The following is a 20945-nucleotide window of genomic DNA, read 5'->3' as shown; positions in this document are numbered from 1 at the left end:
TCAACAAAAAGCGGCCGTATATTTGTGTGGACAAACCCGGCCTCAGTGCGGCATATGCCGCATGCGGAACATATTATGCCGCCATCGATCCGGAAGATTAGCGCTGGGAATAAACAGACGTGTTGTTTGACGTCTGCTGTGGAGGTCGTATCGGTGAAATAAAATACGATAGTTTTATTCGGAAGCCGGAACTTACATCGTTACTACGCCCAATGAAAGAACATTTGCAGCGAGACTAATTCTTTGAAGGGAATACTTTGGTCCTCCACAAGTGAAGTTTTGAAGCTCGAACTGTTCCGATGGTGTGTCAGCAAACATTATTTTACAACGAACCTGTTAAAGGCTACTTTCCCAACTATCGTGTCCGCGTGTAGAAATAAATCTCGAAGATGGTGCAATGCCGGGCCGACCCTCAGCGGAGGTGACGCAGGCGTTAAGCGCTCCCCATGGATACGTGGGCCGATCCAGAAGATAGTGAAATGCCGGGCCGACCCGCGGCCGAAATGCAGTTCGCCATTAAGGGGCCCACATACACAGCTTCGCTTGTCATCCTTCTTCACAGAGTGGAAGGGCACTGAGTTATTTTCTTTTTTTCTTTTTTAGGAGAGGCAATGAACCAGAACAAAGTGACTAAGAAACTTGAACAATCCTTTTTTTTGTGTGTGTGATTAACAATGGGACCCGTCTCCCGGCCTCTACATTCTGAATTACAACTCATTTTGTTTGTTACAGAGTGAAACACGTTTTTTTTTTTTTTTTAGAACTCGAGAGAGAGACCGACTGAGAGGCTGACTTGAATAAAAGCTGGTTGCATAAACCTGTCGCTGGCATGAGCACGCTTCCTGTTTAGGATATAACACCAAATTAACCATTCATTCAACCATTCAATAAACTAATTCCTTAAGCAATCGCTCAACCATGACATTGATGTCGTCATCGTTAAGTGCCATCGCTACGTGTTTCGCACCTGCATGGTCGCTGCACGGATAGATGCCCTCTAGCAAGACTTATAAGTTACTTCAAGACATTCGCCCTCTTGCGAAAGAATTTTGCCCAGCCCGTTTTGTTCAGGGGTATCACATTTCTTTCACGTTCAGTATTAGAACTCATTCAACTCCAACGCCTCTTCTGACACGTTTTATTGTGGTGCAACTGGTCTGAAATTAGCCAAAATTTTTCTTTGGATAAACACTCGCAAGAGGCAGTTGACACAAGAGATGCGGGAGCAGAAGTTGTCTTTTGCATTTAAGCACATATATGCATATCTACAAACACGCCAATCACACACACACGCACGCACACACATTCCTTATATATGTGTGTACAGGTCCCCAAGAAGAAATGAATATTCTTTCGAGGCACACCCAACACACCAGACTCGCAGAAGTTCTCTTCACCAACAGTGTGCTTACACCAACTGACTGCTTCTACCACCTTATCTAATCTTTTCTTTTCCTAGAGTACAAGGCAGCCAACTGGAGAGCGACAATGGGTAACCTTCCGCTTCCCTGTCTTTCCCAGATTGCTCTCTCTTTTTTCCACATGTCAGCTCACAGCGCAGGCGTAATTATCAACTGGAGACTGCGAAAAATGCACGCTGGCAGAATTGCTCGTTGAGTGTTCACTGCGTCATGCAACCTGTTGTGACGTGGCGATGACAGCTTGGAAAACGATCATTTCTAAAAAATAAAAAAATAATAATAAATGAATAAAAAAGTCGACTTGCCTTCCTTCCTTCCTTCATTTCTCTTTCTTTCCTTCTTTAATTCGTGTTCCCCCCTGTCATTTCTGCCGTGCTTGCTGTATAAGAGAAAAGGGGCGAGCCATTTAGCCCAATCGAGAACAGTCTCACGCCGTATAGTCACGACGGGGACAAATCTGGCATACATCGCATTTGCACAAATATAACGTGTATTCTTTTTTCTCTCTCGAAATTACTGGCCTCAGAACGGGCCTTGCGCTATATAGAACACAAGGCGTTTCTCTCTCTCTCTCTTCTTTTAGAATCTTATTTTACCTGCTCGCCGTGCTCTCCGTCCCCGTTGCCACTTCGCCTCGCGCAAGAACGGTGTGCTAGGATTGGGAACTGTGCATTTTGCAGTGACAAAGACGTCAACGCTCGTTCTATCACTTCATCTTGCGACGTCATTTCGCAGTAACGATGATCAAAGACCTGTTCTTACGCTTCGTTTCCAGTTCCTGCGCGATGTATATATAAAATTTATTTATTTATTTATTTATTTATTTATTTATTTATTTATTTATTTATTTATTTATTTATTTATTTATTTATTTATTAGAGATCAAAAGTCCTCCCCCATCCCCTCGTGTTACGTTCGTGGTCGCGTTATCTGCGTGCAAAACGCAAGAGCGCTGAAATCTGGCACTGCGTTTTGTAACGAAGTTTAGGGTTTGCTGTTTGACGCACTGCATTTTGTAACGTTCCGTTCCTAGCATTCTTTCCTTATCGTGCGTCGCGTTGAGTCGCTGATCTCAGGGTCATAAAGGTGTCGCGGCAGCCTTCGAGCCATGTCCGAGCCAATGAGCAAGGACGGAACGAACGAAAACGAAATTGATCGTTACAAAATGCGGCCCCCTTGGTGTAAGCAAAGAAGCGAATAGTGCAAATATATGAGCAATTCGCCGCCGCCGTAAGAGAGGCGGAGGCGTCGGCGGCGTCCACGGCGGACCACGGCGGCCGCTTCTGCGGGCCAGTGTTGCGGGGTAACAAAAAACAAAAGGGCGCCAATGCCGCAACGAAAAAGAAGAGAGGAGGAAGGTGTGGGGGGGAGACAAGTAAAGGGGGGGGGGGGACACGCGCATCGTCTCGGCCAATGGCGCTCGGTGGGCGCTCCGCCTCCAAGAGCGACGGCTGGGCGCGCGGCCGAGCGCGCGCATGCGCCCTCAGCGTGCCGTGTCATGCGCAGATCCGCTTCCCCTCCGCTCCAAGACGCGCGCATACTTAAAATGCGCGCGCGTACAAGGAAAGGGCGAGGCGAGGAGGGCCTGATGTAAAGGTAGATAGGAAGGAGAGAGGCGGATGCGCATGTTTAGAATGAAGACGGGAACGGACGGGGCCGCTTCGGTTTTGGGGTGCCAAGATTTTGTTCCTACGCGGTTGGTCCAGTCACGGCTCACGAAAGTTCTAAAGAGAAGCCGCATGTTTCAGACAGGCTTGACACAGGCAAAACGAGCACGTATGCACCTACAGGTTGTCGCAGCTAACGTCCCAGCCATGGTCAGAAGTATGACGACCAAACACCATCAGTCTTAAGATCGTATGTCACCGTGTATTCAACTTCTTTAATAGCTTGTTTAAGGTTAGCTGGGACACACAGTATCTTTTTTTCTCGGCCACTTTGAAGAAAAGTCTTCGCAATGCAACTTCTGCGAAAAAAAGAAAAGAAAGGAGAACATAGCCACGTCTATTGATCTTGCCTGAGAATATTCGGGCAAGTAGAGCTTCCGAAGACACATTTCACCAGAACTCTATTCACTTAACACAGATTCCAACAAGTACGTTGAATCGGTGTGATTTCTGTCTTTCTTCTTTCGTTCCTGTTTCGACAGCACCGAACGTGGCTGCAGCGCAAATTCATTGACTCTGTTAAAATGTAGGACAAGGTTACCACTGCACTATGCTGTCCAGTATCAACAGCAGCCGGCGACGTTTCTTGATAGATTTGTCGAAAACTAACTCCCCAGTACCTGAATGAGAGATGCCTATAGATAACAAGACCTCAATTATTATCGAATTAGTTAATCGGGACTGTTCGACTCCTGCAACGATACGCAGCACTTGGAAATATCTCTGAGGGATTCGCGCGCAAATGAGGGCCGTCGTGATGGTTTCATGAAAAGAGAATACGTTACCGCCGCGTCGTCAACAGGATGTCCTATAGCTAACTTTAGTCGAATGCGTAATTAATTACTCCCGCAAGTCCTAAATACAGACATAAACTTCCGCTGAGGAATTATTTTTCCAGGAACCGTCTGATTGAGCAGTTCAGAAATTCGTATTTATTGCGCTATCATTCTTTCCATGTCATATAGAAAGCCAGCCAAATGAAAAAATATATACTCATGAATATATATACTCGTGTTTGCACATATGGTAAGGAACAGCGCCTTTAAGCATTTGTGCGCTGCCACGAAGGAAGTGATAGGGCGGCAAAGATTGTGCTATCATAAAAGGCGTCGTCATGTGGGTTTCGGCCGAGCAACGGGAATCAATCGCTTGAGTGAATTTCGCAGCCACCGGTCTTAGTCCCTGCCCTGTCAATTTGTTTTTCTTTCAGCGGCAGTATTCTACAGCGCTCATTTTTTTCTTTCTTTTTCTTTTTCGTTTGGAACGTTTGAGAGCACTGCGCTTGCGCCGCTCCAGCTTATAGTCACGCGGATTTCTTTTATTTGACGGGCTTTCTTTGACACGGAAAAAAATTATTGCGTAACAGGCACGAACGCAAAGACGGAAGAAGTGGACGTTTTCAACAGCGTTCTATGCATACAATTTTCTCGCTGGAAGCTTGTCTCTAAATATAATACTAGCGAAGTTAATTAATTATGCTTGACTAATTAGGAACCCAAGGAGAATGCAAAAGAACGTGTGATCTGCTCCATAATATCGCCGAAAATGTTATTGTAGTGGCGTCCTCCTAAGCCCACTCGAATATTTTAAACATTGGTTAAAGTTAGCTGGGAGACCATGTACACTCAGTACAAAGCCGAAAAAAAGGTTTTTCGAAGGCTTACATATATCAAATAAGAGCTACTCGCACATCAACTACAGCGAAGCTGTGTAAAAAAGTTCTCGCAAACTTCGGAACTCCTATAGCGGCCTGGTGCAAGAAACATTGCTTTGCAATTTGGAATGATGTGTTTCTGCGGTAGTTGGGTTACACGGTCGCTGCAGGTAACATCTTCAAAAGAACACGGCAGCTCTAGACTACTTCGTTCGGGCCATCGTGGTCCGTGCGACCTTGAAATGGGAGTGCATGAGTTCTTGCTCGCAGTCACCGTGGAAGTACGTACCTTGGCTACGGAGCACTCACCACAGCTGAGTCAACCAGGTTTGAGACGCGTCTAATCGTAGCTCAAGTCGTAGTCGTAGCTCAAGAAAGTGGGTTTCAATTGCGGCATTCTTGTTCGAAGCCAACTGAGGAACTCCCATCGCCAACAGATAGATGCGCGGCGGCATTCTGTACCCTCCCCTTGACGTGTCATGGTCTGGCCAGGTATATCACTTAGTTCCGCTTAAAAGTGTACAATATACTGCAATCACCGCCGCTTTGCGAAAACTAAGGGTCGATTCCGCGCAAGATGCCATCACATACTCACAGGGTGAAAGCCAGCGCTATGCAGCGATTCTAACTATTGCGTATAGTAAACTTCAGGAGAAGTTTATTATAGGCAATCGCTGGTGCTGCTGAAAAAAAAGAAAGAAAACGAAAGAAAAAGAAAAACGTCAGGTGCAGGGGGTTCAAGGTGAAATTTCAGTGGCCCTCGTCACACGTAAGAGTTGAAGGGAATGAGAAATCTGACGCTCCTCATACGCCTTTATTGGTCTAAATTCCGAAGCAATCGTATAGTTCTAAACGATTATCGCAATAAACATCCGCGCACAAGCATAATTATTGAAAACTGTCGCGTTTACAACTCGGCATTTTCATGAAAGACGGTTAACTTGCAAAGTCACAAAGCCGTTTGAAGCCAGAATATCCACGTATACCTACTACGCGTAGTAACCACAATGCCGCGTTAGTCGAACCACCCTGCTTTCAGTTCCCACAGGTGCTACAACTCCAGAATTTGGCAGTTTTCTTTGCAGTAAACCATACGCCGCCAGCGGTTCTGGTGGAACTGCTAGTCTTGCGCGCACCCCGCGCGACACGTGGTAGCGTAGGTGGCGCGGCGGTCGGGCTCGCGGCCTTCTTCGGGACCGTGCCGCGCGCGATGGCAGCGGCGGCGGCTGCCGCCAGGGGGAAGCAGCGCGGGGGCTTTTCCCTTCTCCGTAATTGGACGTAATTGGCCCAGAATATATCCGCTTTCCGAGTCACGACTTCGCTTTATCCTTTATCCGGACGGGACCAGCCAGCGACTCGGCGCGCAGGAAGAGACCGCGGCACAAGAGACGTCGTGCAAGCATGCGGGAGCAGCATGTACAGCTTCCAGCTTGGAAACGCCGGTAGGTAAAGTAACGAAGAAGAAGAGAAGAAACCAAGAAGCGAGCGGCCTCTTCGTGTAAGGAGCTCGTTATATAATGCTAAGCTCGCGAAACGTTCGCGCGCCTTCTGATCGTCGCTGCATGCCCCCTGTTTGTCTGTAAGCTTCCATATTCTTTCGTACTCGCTATGTTTTTTTTGTTCCTTTTATCTGTCGACCATCAGCACTGACTCCCATAGCCCCGCAGCCCGATGTGCTGTTCTCGCAGGAAGAGAAGAAGGCACGTTTTCTTATCGGGAGCCGGCCCTATCGCAAACATCAGTAGCCGCATGCAGCAGAAGTGATTTAGGAACGGGCGTCCGTCCATCCAGTTGACTCTGCAAGGGTTAACGAGCTAATAAATGCTGAACAACGACTTCCTGTTCAGTGTTTCATTTTTTCCCAGGATTCCCAGGGCCTGTTTCATGTAACAGACACTCTATAATACGCGCGTGCGCTAACATGACATCCTGCATTGTTTCTTTTTCCCCTTTCTTGCTTTATTTATTACCTAAAATTTGAAAGAATCAATTTAGCGAGCAATCGGGCAAGTTAAGGCAAGAAAATTGAGGAGTGTGTGAGATTTTTTGTGATGATGCTCCGGCGAATCAGCAGATGCACTCGCCGTCGGTACGGAAAGCCTTGACAGTCAGCACTGAGCTGTTCGCGAGAGCTCCGTAAAATTAAACGCATTTCTGTAAATTTCTTCACTTAGCGTCGATTTCATAGCTTTTCTGGCGGCGTTGTCAGGGCGAGTTCTGCAAAAGCAAGCCATGATCCTCTCTCCAAAACGGGCATTTTCTTCGAGCAAGACTTCTTTTAGGCTTGTAGCGCAGCTCAGAAGGACCAAAAAGGAAGGTGGCAGGGGTAATGAAATATTCACACGTGTTGGTACTATGGACCTCGTGCCAACGTACCACTTCTTCCGTTTTATTCTGCTCATTCTAAGTTGGTCAAGAGAGGCGTTGTAACATTTGACTAATTAATGGTTTGAAAAAATCGTGCCACCATATCGTTTTGTCTCGCTTTGCTTCTCAGTCACAACAGCTTTCGCAGGCTGGTTATCCCGTGTCCTTAAAAGTGTCAGTAGCAAAACGGATTCTAAGAGAGTTTAGAAAAGACAACCAGCACGAAGATAATCTACAACTACTCAGGGTAGGACAAGCATTATTCCTTATATCCACACCGTCTCCCATAATCTTAAAATTAAATTATGGGGTTTTTACGTGCCAAAACCACTTTCTGATTATGAGGCACGCCGTAGTGGAGGACTCCGGAAATTTCGACCACCTGGGGTTCTTTAACGCGCACCTAAATCTAAGCACCACGGGTGTTTTCGCATTTCGCGCCCATCGAAATGCGGTCGCCGTGGCCGGGATTCGATCCCGCGACCTCGTGCTCAGCAGCCCAACACCATAGCCACTGAGCAACCACGGCGGGTTCCCATAATCTTAAGAAAATCGCCAAGCAAGCGAATATTCGTGTGGTGTTTCGTGTGGGGGGGTTTCTTGCGCAGCACTGCAAAACGTGTGGGTGCAAACCTTTTTTAGAAGAATGCGTCATTTTAGGTCGTAGTCATAATCAGCTTACAAGAGAAATCATTGAAGCAAAAGATATCATGGGCCATGCATGTGTAAGGTCACCTTCATTATCGTTATCAAAAAATGGATTGGCGTATCTCGGACTGCCGCACAGGCTGTCTGAAAATGTTTTTTTTTCACATGGTTACTTGTGGTTTGCTGCTTGGTTTTGTGTTGTTGTCTTTTCATGTCACATGGATCGCTGAGTGTATAAGTCGCCTTCTGAGTCACGAAATAAACCATCAGTCGGAAGTTAGCGCTCACCCTGTTCTCCGTTCCTTTTCATTAGCCCTGCCACCTTCCTTTTTGCTCGTTCTGAGCTTCGCTACAAGCCCCAAAAAGTAGCCCAAACTACAAGCCCTGCTCGCCCAAACTGCTACGCTTCTGATCTTCGAGCATGTAAGTCGAAGGGTAGATAACAAGGGGTTGCGCACGATATCTGCTCACAGCGTCCCCGCGTCTCCTCAGAATATGCCGCTTCCCAAAAGTTAAGCAGCACTACGGGGCCGCCTGTCCCATAGAGTTACGTATGCATGCAAGAGGGAATTCTGGCGCCGCAATCGTTGAATTGCCATGGCAATGATGGGTTATACATGAATTTGTCTAATCTTCTTGTTTATGGCTTCATACATTCTTGTGGCATTGCTTATCACGCTTTATCTTTCAAACTTTCCGCGCAACCTTTTCTTTTTCTTCTAAACGTTGACTGAAATAACTTTCTGCACACGCGCATATAATCATTGCCAGTTGTTGCATTTATTACTCAAGGTTTCGTTCAGAGCTATAGACTTACAAGGTAACAAATCCGTATGAAATTGGGAGAACCCAAGTTTACTTCAATTTTTGTGGGCTCCCTTTCAGAAGAAAAATGCAGAGTGGGTATTTCCCGTGCGCCAGGCGGGCACTGTGGCGAAGCCCAACGCCCGCTGCGAACACTGCATTTCGAGGGAGGATTTTCGAGTGACGCGACAACGCGGCTAAGATAAATAAAGGAATAAATAAAGAAATCAATAAGAACTGAAAGTAGAAAAGCAAGAGAGCAAACGCAGTTGCCGGCATTAGGCGCGCCAACCCAAACTTTTACGCCCCGTAGTACACCTTTCCCGAAGGTGGAAGAGGACATTATACAAAGGTTCGCCCACGCCAAGGTGCCACTGGGGGGTTGCATGCCCAGCTGTTACCGCTCTTACTTCTGCGTTTCCCGCCCTCCTCGCTTCAATTCGTTAACACCTAATCTGAAAACGCTGATTACACCGCCGCCTGCCTGCAGAACTTGCGTCAACTGCATACGCTCCACTGGCTCCAGCCGCATTGGCGTTTCTTCCTTGGACTTTCTGGTTTCACGTTGTTCTTTCGTGGCTGCAGTAGCCAAGTGCTGATTATGGGAATGTTCAGGTAATTTGCCCCTGCGGCACTAGTTAACAAGGCGAAGGAATACAAAGAAAGAAAGAAAGAAAGAAAGAAAGAAAGAAAGAAAGAAAGAAAGAAAGAAAATAGGAAGGCAGTGACCCGAGATTTAAAAAACAAAGATTTCACAGCCGCGCTTCTCTAGTATATACAAGCCACTCTCACTCAGTAACCGCGCGGCCGCATGCAGAAATAAAGGAAAAATAAAGGAAGGAAAGAGAGACTAACCGCAAACACTCTTCTTTGCTCAACACTGGCCTCCTCACCACTTGCGAGCGCAGAATCTTCAGAACATCGTGTAGCGCAGCGCTTGCTCAAGCAGCATGATTTCACGTTATCGCGCGTATGTTGTCCAGAAACCATGCAAAAAATTTAAAGCGAGGCAATGGCAGACGGTGGCCCGAGTTCAATGACCTGCATACTATTTCTTGTTATGTATATATATATATATATATAGAACGCAGCGGCGTCATGGAATTGGGGGTTTGCGGCAGCTGATTCGGCTGGTGGCCAAGCTCAAAAATCTACTGGCCTGTAAAAACGACCCCTTGTTGAAATAGCTCTAGACAGACAGACACAGAGAGAGAGAGAGAGAGAGAGAGAGAGATTTATCTTCCTAGAGCTATTCGTCAATTGTTCCTCTCGCAAAGATATAAACCTGCTACAAAGACGCGTTGCGCGCAGCTGTGGGTGCACATCGTCTGTGTTCGCCCTCCTAAGTTTGATTCATGCTCCAGCATCCACACTCCTCCACAGTACTTTCACACTGCGCAGTAATGTCTGACTTCGCTGCGTCACACTGCACCCTATTATGCGACAGCATTTTCGAAACGCGGCAGCCGCAAATAGAGGAGCGAAGTGAGCAAGGCTGTTTTACACAAGTTTTGCGGCATCTTTTGGTGGTCGTTGCAGCGCGATTTACAGCATCATTTCGAAGATACATGATCTCGCTTAATCTTACATATTGACGCTGGCTTAGCCCATATAGTATTTCCTCAGGCACGTCATTGCTGTCTTTCACGACCTTTCTAACGCTAACAAAGTATTCGGAATTTACGAGCCGGAGATGGCAATAGTCGTTATGAACTTGCCGCAGCATAGCTGCTATACGTAACAAAAGGTGATGGTGTAATTTTGCGAGACTATTGATTCCCGGCCCGTGCCATTTCATAATTCCGCCCCGATGGTGCCACGAACAACACGCAAGTTGGGCTGACGTTTCACGTGTTTGAGAAGTGTGCCACAATGCTGAAGGCAAGTCTTACGATGTCACGGTGCTCTAATCTAATATACAAATGTGAAATCAAGCGTTCTCTAAGATTGAAGCGCGCGTATGGGCTGCATCTGTAAAACGGTTCGTCTATATGCCATCGATGGGTACAAGCCCCGCCGCCGAATCACCTATGAGTGTTCACGCGCACCGACCAGCGAAACACAAAAGGCTGATTCGGATGACTGCGAACGATCGCAACAAAAGGAGGCAAACGCAGGACGGCAGTTCTCCACGGAGGCCCCGGCAAAGCGTAAAAAATGGCGGCTGTGGCGGCGCGAAAGAGTGGATGGCACACTTGGGGAGAGCAGAAAATGACGCTTACCCCTTGTACCGGCGTAGAAAAACAAAAGTTCCTCCTCTCCGCATCCCTTCTGGAAGCACCAAGAGTGATGCATGTCATCCACGTCCCCGCCCCCCTCTCTCTCTATCACCATCAAACTTTGTATGTTTGTTCATGTGAGTTTAGCTAGGGACACAGTGTGCGTGCTTTTGGGTTCTACTGCCGCATCCTCCTCCCCTCCTCCTCACCCTCCTCCTCCCGCTCTTGTTCTACGCTCAACGTCGTTCGAGCACCAGTGGCAGCGGCCGAGCTCCTGCCTCTTCGCTCGGCGACGACGAAGCCACCCAACACAGCCTCCGTCCGTGTCCCCCCTCCCCCCCCTTTCCCCAGTGGCCATTGTGCGTGTCGGCGTCGTGAATAGCACCTATAAATAAAACCGCACCACTTCACAGGGACAATAAAAGCGCCCGCTCGCCATGCGACGCGTGGAGGAGGGAGAGGGCGACCATGCTCGCGGGGGAGAGCAAGGAGTACAGCCGACGCCGGTAGGCGGGAAGGAGCAGAAGCGATGACCCGAAATTCCGCCGACGCCGCTGACGCCGTCGCCGGTCGTAGGAGCAGAGGACTTGAGTGCTGAACCATGCAGCCAGTTTCCAGATGCCCCAGAGCGACGTATAACCTGAAGATAAGGCGAACGACTTCCCGGCAGTACTCGAAGATGTAACGAGCTCAAGTGTAAAGTGGCGACAAAAACAGAGAGAGAGAGAGAGAGAGTGTGTTGTTTATGCTTAATTCAGGAGTGTAGAAGTTCAGGCCATTTGGCGTATACACACAAGACGAAAATATTATGCGTAATTTTGATGAAACAAGGATTTCCCAATGTATATTTAGTTACAAATTGGCGCTCGTATTGTTTTGTCTATAGTTCTCTATACAGTGCACTTCGTTGTTTTTTTGTTGATGTGAACTTGCCTCAAAAAATAGGCTAGAGGCTACAAGTTCTCGACGAGGACCATTTTGTTGGCCTCCTTTGGTATTATAAACTGTGCTAATAAGCTTTCTTTATTTCTTTCTTCATCCCCTAAGCCCCCTTCTCCTGCGCAATGTAGCAAACCAGTCTTGCGCCTGGTTGGCCTCTCTGCCTTTACCATACAGTTTTATTTCTGTCCACATTTTTGCAAAGGAAAGATAACTATTGACCGAACCGAACGCCCTAGATATAGGAGCGCGAGTGTTGAGATATTTGACCCACCAAACCTCTCAGTGACAGCCTATTGAGACTCTATGAAAGCTGGTAGCCAACGTACAGCATGTATACGTTCCGGTCGCGTGGTCATAATATGCATGTCCTCCTATGTCCCTCTCTCTTCATCAGGCGGGAAAACAACGCGTTTCCTTTGAACACGGAGCCGATCTCTATATAGTGGAACTTCCGAAATCACCCAGAGCTAGATCTATAGTCCATGTGCACAGAGAGAGAGAGAGAGACAGAGGAAAGGGGATAGGCTAACGAAGTTAAGGCACGAGGTTAACCAGAGGGGAAGATCCGGTTTGCTACCCTACGCTGAGGAAAGAGGGGAGGGAGAGGTACAGTGATAACAAAGTAGAGATAAAGATAACCAAGAAATATAGGGGAGCACGACTGCCGCGGTATCTCAGTAATAGTGTGCATAGCACGCGTAATGGGAGTTGTGGGTTTGGCACCCACCTTGAGCAGGTTGCGTTTTCGTTCACTTTCGTTTTCCTCTTAAAGCAACGGTTTCCTTTGTGAACCCTCCCGTACTGTGCGGGTCGTGGCTGCTCCTGCTGGTTACTGCTGCTCTCTGGCTGAATAGCTCGTGTCAAGGAGGTGCGCACACACTGAAAATAAAAGAATTACTATAGTAACCTGCTGGGACAGTTGGTGCAGCATATCGTAATCATATTGATCGGTTTAACCGCAGAGCTGAAGAAAGACTCGACAGGACAGACGTTCAGTCCTGTCAAGCGCCTCTCTTGTCCTGAGCGTTTGCCCTGTCAAGTCTTCCTTCACCCCTGCCGTTAAAGTGCTCGTACGCGTACGATAAAGGAATTACGCGTCGGATGGTATTGATTGATGGATCGAAACGCGGTTTCCGAGAACAGCAACGCTGCACGCCGTAACCCTCCGGCCATATACTATATACATGTATATACCATCATATTGTTTATATACTATTAACCACATATGCTTCTCCTGTCCCAAAGACAATTAGCTCGTTTAGAGGGATGGCGCGTGTGTTACGTCATGTGGCGCGTATGAGTTTACATTGGGCCACAGGCGTAGCAATTAAATGGGCGAATAATAGTCAAACTTGCTACAGGCCTTCGCATCGCACGCGGTGCCATTCACCTCTATATAATAGTCGTTCTTCCCTCGACAAACACCAAGCACCGCCTTCGTCTCTCGTGACATATTTGCACCGACGTCTCACGGTGTTCATTCATGTGAACTGCCGTTTGCGATTAAGCAAAAGCTTGCGAAGGGTGTAGCGCATAAATGCAAACGTTGCACAACATTAAAGTTGTGACCTGTGCGGTTTCCTCGGCAGTTTCATTAGATATCCGCTTCGCAGAGATGCCAGCACGTGCGTTGTATCTGCGTAATAGTTTCTTACTGTGTCGACACTTGAACTAAAACGAACAGTTAATAACCCGTGTGCTTTTCTGGCTTCGATTTCCGATCACTTTGTGTTGTCCTAACTAAGAAAAAAGTCGAGCGCCTCAATCCCCCTTGCACTGCTCGTTACACATATTATGGTTGTATTTTGTCATCATTGCCTACAGTGACTGCGAGCGTGCCTGACTTCTCGGTCGGAGTATTGTCCTCATGGTGACTACGTGATTTTTTCACGCACCTTCTAATCCAAGCTCTGGGACGCTCTACCGAGTCGCAGCCTCGATGTACGGAGACCTGAAAGATCGAAAGCGACAAGCCGTGACACAAAATGTTCAAGGTTATAGTAGGCAAAGAAAAAAAAATGAAATTCGGCGGAGCCTGTCACGCAACCGCGACGAAAGGCGGCAGGCGGGTTTCTACAAAAGTGCAAGGACGGCAAATTGGTGTCCCAACAAATCCGACAGGAACTGGCACGGATTCGGCGATAAATGCACCCCGAACCAAAAGTTGGGTTCAAGTATATACGTGCGTGCGGGAGAGACTGGGACATGCAAGAAAAATGAATGAGATCGAATCACGCGAGGTCAGGTGCTCCGCCGGAAGCATCAACTCAACACGACGGAACTTTATTCACCTATGGCTTTTGGTCAACATATGTCATTTACCATCCAGAAGATTATTCACCATTGGCGACACGTAAGGTAATGAGACGCTTGCTGCTCGCACTTCGTACATAGTTATTCTGGTGGCGTCAACATTCAAACAAAAAATGTCCGCTCTGTGAGAGCTTTTTTTCTTTCATCTTTCTATTTCATACATTTCCTCTCCCAGTGTAGGGTAGTCAACCACATGCTTCTCTGGTTCGTTCTTAACGTGAGCGTGCGTGCGTGTATGTGTGCTTTTGCGCGAAGCCTTGCGAACTCATTAGCTACAATTCGTAAATTAGAATATGTGCCGTAATGTAATTATAAAGTTCATTAGCGTAAATATAATTATTAAATTAAGCAATTTTAATTTTCGGCCACCAATTTTAAGTAACGGCCACCTGATTGAGTAATTTAGATCAAGGGTTAGAATTGGGCTATATGCCACAGTCAATAGTTAGAGAGAGAGAGAGAGAGAGAGAGGAAAGAAAAGGAAGCAGAAGGGCCCGATATTTATTAGTTGCATAATAAGATTCCAACAAATGTCTGAAGTTCTTCATTGACTTAAAGACATTATAAATAAATGTAATGAAAGTGGATGAGAAAACAACTGGCCGCAGGTGCGACGCGAATTCACGTCTTCGCACTGAATACACGCAAACGCTTTTAAATTTTCGATTGTTCTACGGTACGAACTTTTCATAGAAGCGTTCCTGTGTTTTCCTACAGGGAATGTTGCCATGGTGCATTTTGGAATGCACATCGACGTCTCCATGCTTTTTCTTTAGTTTCTTGGTTTTGTGTACAAGTAAAGCCAAGAGTTTATATGTTGACAGGTTTAGCACGAATAAACACACACACGAAAAAAAACGAATAAAGGAACGATACTCGTCTGTTCAGCTACTCGGTGCCACAGCCACTTCCGAAAGAGCGAACTAGCAGACGACGACTCGTCTGTAGCACGAGGAGGAAGCAAGACGTCGCCTTCTGCGGCTGGCGACATGCCGATCCACCGCGAAGAGCAGGCTGTATGTCGTCTGCTGTTCTTCTCGGCACCGTATGACTGGGAGTCTCTGCACGAGATCAAGCGACACCAGAGCGCCGAGGTGGGATGAACCTCGAGGAGCGGGAAAAAATAAAGAGCGAACAAAACTCGGTAGAGCCAGCGACTGGAGGAGCCGGTGTATATGGCCTTTCCAAGGAGGCCGTTCGCGCTTGATTTACGCTTTCTCGGCGTCCCCCCTGCCACATCTCCGTCTGCTTTCTTTAGAACGGCTCGCTTGCCCGTCGCCAAGAGCGGCAAGCCGTCGGCGAGCGGAGCTCTCTGCCGCCGACTCAAAGAACAAAGGACAGAGACGACGTACGATGCAGACGCGCCGGACGAAAAGGCAAATACAGTCAGGGAAAAAAGGAAAACAAGAACGCGTGTGGCGGGCTAACCGGCAGTAGAGGGCGTAGGAGAGCGGACAAAAGGTAACACAAGAGTGCGCCACCTGAAGAGAGCCAGGCAGTCTTCGTTGCTGTGCTCTCATGTATGAACACTTCTTTCTCTCGTGTCGAACAGCCCGGGGACAAGAAATATGCGCCCCGGCGTACATATGTGCTTCGTGCAGGACGACTGCCGTGGCTCGTCGACGGCTGCTGCTGCTGTCTACCGACAAGGGACCATCGTAAAAAGATTGCGCTGTCGTCGGATGGCGCTGCCATAGGGTCCCTGGTGTAAACGCCTGGACAATGGCGCGGGTGAACATCGCAACTCACGCTTGATATCCCATGCCTGTGTGAGCGCGTGCAAATGTACAAATTACTAATCATTAAAACCGTGCGTCGTGATGGGAATGCCTTGAGTCAATCAAGTGTGAGTCGAAGACTTTCAAAGGGCTGGTATAGTGACGAAATAATCACATGCCGAGAACCGTGCACCAGCCGAAGAGTTTGAAAAACAAAGCGTGCGATGCTCTACCAATTGAGCTACCGCGGCGCCGTTTTCCCATTCACTTTCTTGGGTATTTATGTGTCCTAGTAAAACACTGGGAGTGTTAGCCATTAATTTACCATTAATTTATGGTTTCTTTATTTTCATTTATTAAGCACAAGTAATTTCCCCTATGTTGTCCTTGGTGTCAGTGTTCGTTGGCTTCTTATGACTAATAAAAATTGGGCCCCTCGATTAACCCCCTTTCTTCTCGTTTATATATATATATATATATATATATATATATATATATATATATATATATATATATATATATATATATATATATATATATATATATATATATATATATATATATATATATATATATATATATATGTAAGCGATGCCAAAGGTAAGAGTCAAAGAAGCAGAAAGAAAAAAAAGAACGTACACAATGCAGAGCTGTCTCTGTGGACGCTGACACACAGTCTGTGAAGGTGTTACATAGTCATACACAGTGTCAACGTCTTACACTTTTAATCAGCAATGGTCCTTAGCACGTATACAGGCAATTTTTTTGCAAAAAAAAAAAAATCTAATGGAATGCAATAGAGCTTATAGGACGTCCACAGAGTGCGTAAGTATACCGACAAATAAATATATTTTTGACAAGTGAACGGCATCCTTCGCGAAAAATATTGTGACAAAAGGATACGTAAATGTGCCGATAACACTTGGAAACATAACGAGATCGACTAGGTGCTTTATTCGACACGACTTTCTGACTTAAGGTCGGATGCTTCTTAGTTGCGACAAACGGCTTCGAGAACACTTTATCTAGGTAGCCGACTTCGGCATAGCGCATCGTCAACATTTGCACGTCATAATAAGCCGTATTGTGATAGCTGCATCCGGCGAGCATGAGACCACCGAAATGCGGCGCTTGCTGCGTCGAAGATCACTAACAGTTTTTGGACTTCGTGTTTGTAATACATTACGTTCACCTGCACCGACCTCCACAGCGCTCGCCTTCAAAGCCGAGTGGCGCCATTCAGCGGTACCTTGCAGCGGAGACACATATGTCTTAGTCTACATTTGTTTCGAAGTGATGTACGCCACTAGCGCGGCGACCTCATTTCTATCTACCGTCCTTCGGAGAGCTGTTAGTTGTAACGAATAACATAGGCCGGAATCCGGCATGCGAGTTGCAATGGCTTTCTCCCTCTCTTTCTATGTCAAATGAAATGTTTGTGAACGGCAGCAAATCAAAAGGGAAAGCGCTCGCCACAAACAAAATACCGCGCATTCGTCGGCTAAGCGCGCTGCTCCTGAAGACACGGAAAAGAAAGGGGCGCGTGAGGATTAATATTTGCATGTGCTGCGATGATCAGAACTACATAAACATAACAAGGTCTCCCTAAAGCATCCAAAAGGCTCTACTGCAGTCGGGCAGGATTCCAGGAGCCCGAGACCCATAGAAAACCAGGGTCGGTCAACGACTTATACATCGACGAGCCATTCTGGTTTTGTTTCATTTCGGCTCCAAACACCGTCTTGCGGCGTCATTACACAGTGCTAAATCTATCGGCATGTATAGACGTACTCTTTAGACAAGCCAGCTGTCTCTGATGGGTTATACGCCACTCCTAGCATAACCGCGTGTCACTTTTACAAGGAGTTTGAATGCTATACGCGCAAGAGTCGGATACATAAATAAATAAGTAACACTAACTTGGAAAAGCCTCTTCCGTCGGTTGTTGATTTTGCCTCACATCCTGGCAAGCGAAGTGTCTTTGCTACTACAGGTTGAAAGAGGTGGACTGCACGACGGGAAAGGGCCTCAGTAGACGCGTATAAACATATATGCGTATATATTATCTGCACAGCATCTCTGTTTAGTCTGAGGCAATACGGTGAAAAATACCATCTCGTTACGGTTCATGTTCCCATCCTTCTTTCTAAAAAACTGCGTCCAGTGGTGTGTGGAAGCTAAGGAAGGAGAGATCAAAAGGCATATCTCTCGCCTCAGCTCCCCCCCCCCCCCCCCACCTCTTTCGACCAAACAGACAAAATAGGAAAGAAAGGAAAAGCTGCAAAAATAGACGTCCATATTTGCCGAAGACGTTCAGCGCCAACTTGAGGGCGGGGAGCATCCGACGGGTGGACACTGCGACTTGGCACTGTCGAAAAGAACGAACACGTTATCCCGAATAAAAGTAAAAAGAACAGATATAGAAGAAATAAAGAAAGAAGGTGGTAAAGTTCTCTGATTGGACGGGAGTTCGCCCACGCTATGGCTGCCGTGAACCAATGGGGCGTCAACCTGCGGCGCGTTTCGTTTTCTTCGCTTACTTGTTATTGGTGTTTTGAAAAATGACCCGCACTTCAGCATGCCTCTCCAGACCCTCTCCTCCGCGTCCTTTCTCGCTCTTACCGTAGAGGCGCGCGCTGATGCGAGTGCCGCGGCAAACCCTGTGACACCGACTTCGCGAAGAAATATGTGTGCAGAAAGACGGTAGAAGTGAAGAAAGAAGCTGGGGGACAAAAAATTATTACACTATAACTCCTGACAGACAGTACAGTATGGAGGGAGAGGCGAGAATGAAGCATAAAAACATTGCTAGATCACAGCACGAACACGGTAAAAGAAAGAAAATGGAAGAAAAATCTTGGAACTGCAAAAAGCACGAGGAGTGAGGGTGAGGGGATGGTGGTGTTTAGTCTCTCTCTCTCTCTCTCTCTCTCTCTCTCTCTCTCTCTCTATATATATATATATATATATATATATATATATATATATATATATTATACAGAGAAAGTGGGAGAAAACGAAGCGGGTGCACAAACACCTCGAAATCGAAATCAGCGAAGCGCGGTGTCTGTGCAGGCGATATATGCCTCGCCTTGCAAAGGCGCAAGAGGCACGAGGAGCGAAGCAAAGGGAGTTGTGGAGAGGAGGTCGCGCGGTGGCGATGACGAGGCGCGGGCAAAGAAAAACATTTATCAGGCCCTCCGATGTCAAATAAGGCGTCGCTCGTCGACAAGGCGACGTATCTTTTGCGGCGGGCCGCGCTTTCCCCCCGACAAGAAAGGCTTCGGCCTCAGAAGCGGAGGCGCCCCTCCTCCCCTCCCCCTCCCCCCATCACACCGTGCACTCGCCGCGCTCTTCCGATATTTGCTCTCATTTCTACAGCTGGCCATCGGCTATACGCGCGGGCGAAATGACAGAACGAGAGGTGTAGTGGAATGAAGGAAAATGGCTGGGAAGGAGGGTTGCAGTAAGGAGAGAGAGCAAAGGAGGCTAGGATCGGGCTACCGTGGGATAAAGACTGGTGTAAGAAACTAAAACACACACACACACACACACAGACACAAATATAGTAGCAGATATAGACTAAAATAAAGCAGTGGTTTCGCCGTCATATGTTAGAGAGTGAAATAAGTGGAGGTGGAGGACGCGGGGAGCGCGGATTGCGTGAGGATATGAGAGGGCCGAGGGAAAAACTGGAACTAAAGAAAAAAGGAAAAAAAAGGAAGAGAATATAAAAAGCAAACTAAAAGTGCCTACAGTAAAAAAAAAAAGACTTAACGCCGTCATTTTGATGTCGTAGGTTACATAAGAGAAACGAAACAGGATGGGGACGAGGGAGATTGCGACAGGGAATAGGCCTGGTAAGAATAGGAGGAGGGAAAACGGGAAGGAGCATGTGGAGAGGAGGCAGCGAGCAAACATAGAGAGGAGAACTGGAAGCGAACGCGGCGAGGGAGACGAAAAGGAAAAAAATAAAATTAAGGCGAGATATGATTTCGGCGTTATAGGTGAGTGCAAATGGACGAGGGGCGCAAATGACGCGCGGATGACAGATGCGAGTGCTCGTTATGATTTGCCGCCTGCGGAACTCGCGCGGCCGCGCTCGGGGGGCGCGACTCGGGATTCGCGCCACATTCTCGCCGGAATGTATGCGTATTCAACTAACCGCGTCGAGAGAATTATGCATTCAATAAAAATCTCTCCCTCCTTCCCTCCCTCTCTCCCCCCCTCTCTCTCTCTCTCGCTTGAGTAGTTTGCTCGGGTTCTAAATGACGAAGGCGCTTTCGGAACAGCAGTGATTCCTGCAGCGGTCTCCACGACAGCCTGTGCACTGGAGCTGGGTCCGAATGAGCTCTGCCACGTCGGAAAGAAAGAAAAAAAAGAAATGATGCGTAAAATTTAGAGCAAGAGAATGATGGTTCGGGGATGCATACTTGGTCTGTGCATACATTAAGCGAATGACCACCATGCCATGCGTTCAGCTAGGCTAATATTTCCTGCATATCCTTAAAGCTTGTAGATCTCTCTCTAAGGAAACTCAAACAGCAGAAAGCCGAGATAGTTTGCATCATTTGTAAATGTATGGCGGCGCGTGAGGTCACAGAATAACAAAGTAGTGCGCAGCAGGCGGCATATGCAGAGTCTGATTCATTACTTTGACGGTGACTCATTTGTCAGCGAGCCTGCTTCGTACTACATGACTGGTCGCTCCGTTTCCTTGTTGCTTAACTTTACAGAAGCGTGCGGAAAAAAATTAATAATAATTATGAATTACGGCCATTCGTTTCAGCCGCTTAACAGGGAGGGTGGAAGTACAGGCTGACTCAAGGCGTTAAAAATAAAATTGAAACACCGTAGCGGAGTTTCATTGGAGCTGGGAATATTATATACAGGCTGTACATGCAGCGAAAGCTCGAAAGAAATTATGTGTGGAAACATGTGAACTAGGAAAGTAAATATATGCACACACACGACAGACCATGATAATCGCTGGCGTTAACTCTCGCATACGGGCGGGAAATAGACTTACGGAGCGCTTTAGCAATATAAGTTTCCTTTGGAATTGCTGTCGCATGCCATGCTAAGCGCCGCTGGTTAAGAACATCTCGATGGAGTTAAGTATAAGTACTCAGTAGAACAGGCATATACGAGAAGACGCGCTGACACTCGCAACGGAAAACATGTATTAGGAT

At 47.1% G+C, this 20945-nt stretch overlaps 1 long non-coding RNA gene across 1 annotated transcript in view; it reads right to left on the bottom strand.

Annotated features, from left to right (window-relative positions):
• Positions 1 to 13891, bottom strand: part of LOC140216699 (uncharacterized) — a 104647-nt gene extending 90756 nt beyond the window's left edge. Inside the window, exons 1-2 of the long non-coding RNA XR_011893330.1 lie at positions 13618 to 13891; positions 12450 to 12601 (exon numbers count right to left, since the gene is read on the bottom strand). This is a non-coding gene — a long non-coding RNA (uncharacterized lncRNA). The remainder of the gene's footprint in view (positions 1 to 12449; positions 12602 to 13617) is intronic.
• Between the last annotated feature and the right edge of the window lie 7054 nt (positions 13892 to 20945).

Source organism: Dermacentor andersoni, chromosome 3, assembly GCF_023375885.2.
Source record: "Dermacentor andersoni chromosome 3, qqDerAnde1_hic_scaffold, whole genome shotgun sequence".
In the NCBI taxonomy this organism is placed as follows: Eukaryota; Metazoa; Arthropoda; class Arachnida; order Ixodida; family Ixodidae; genus Dermacentor; species Dermacentor andersoni.
Note: the sequence above shows the minus strand (reverse complement) of the source record. Positions and strands in the feature narration are given on the sequence as shown.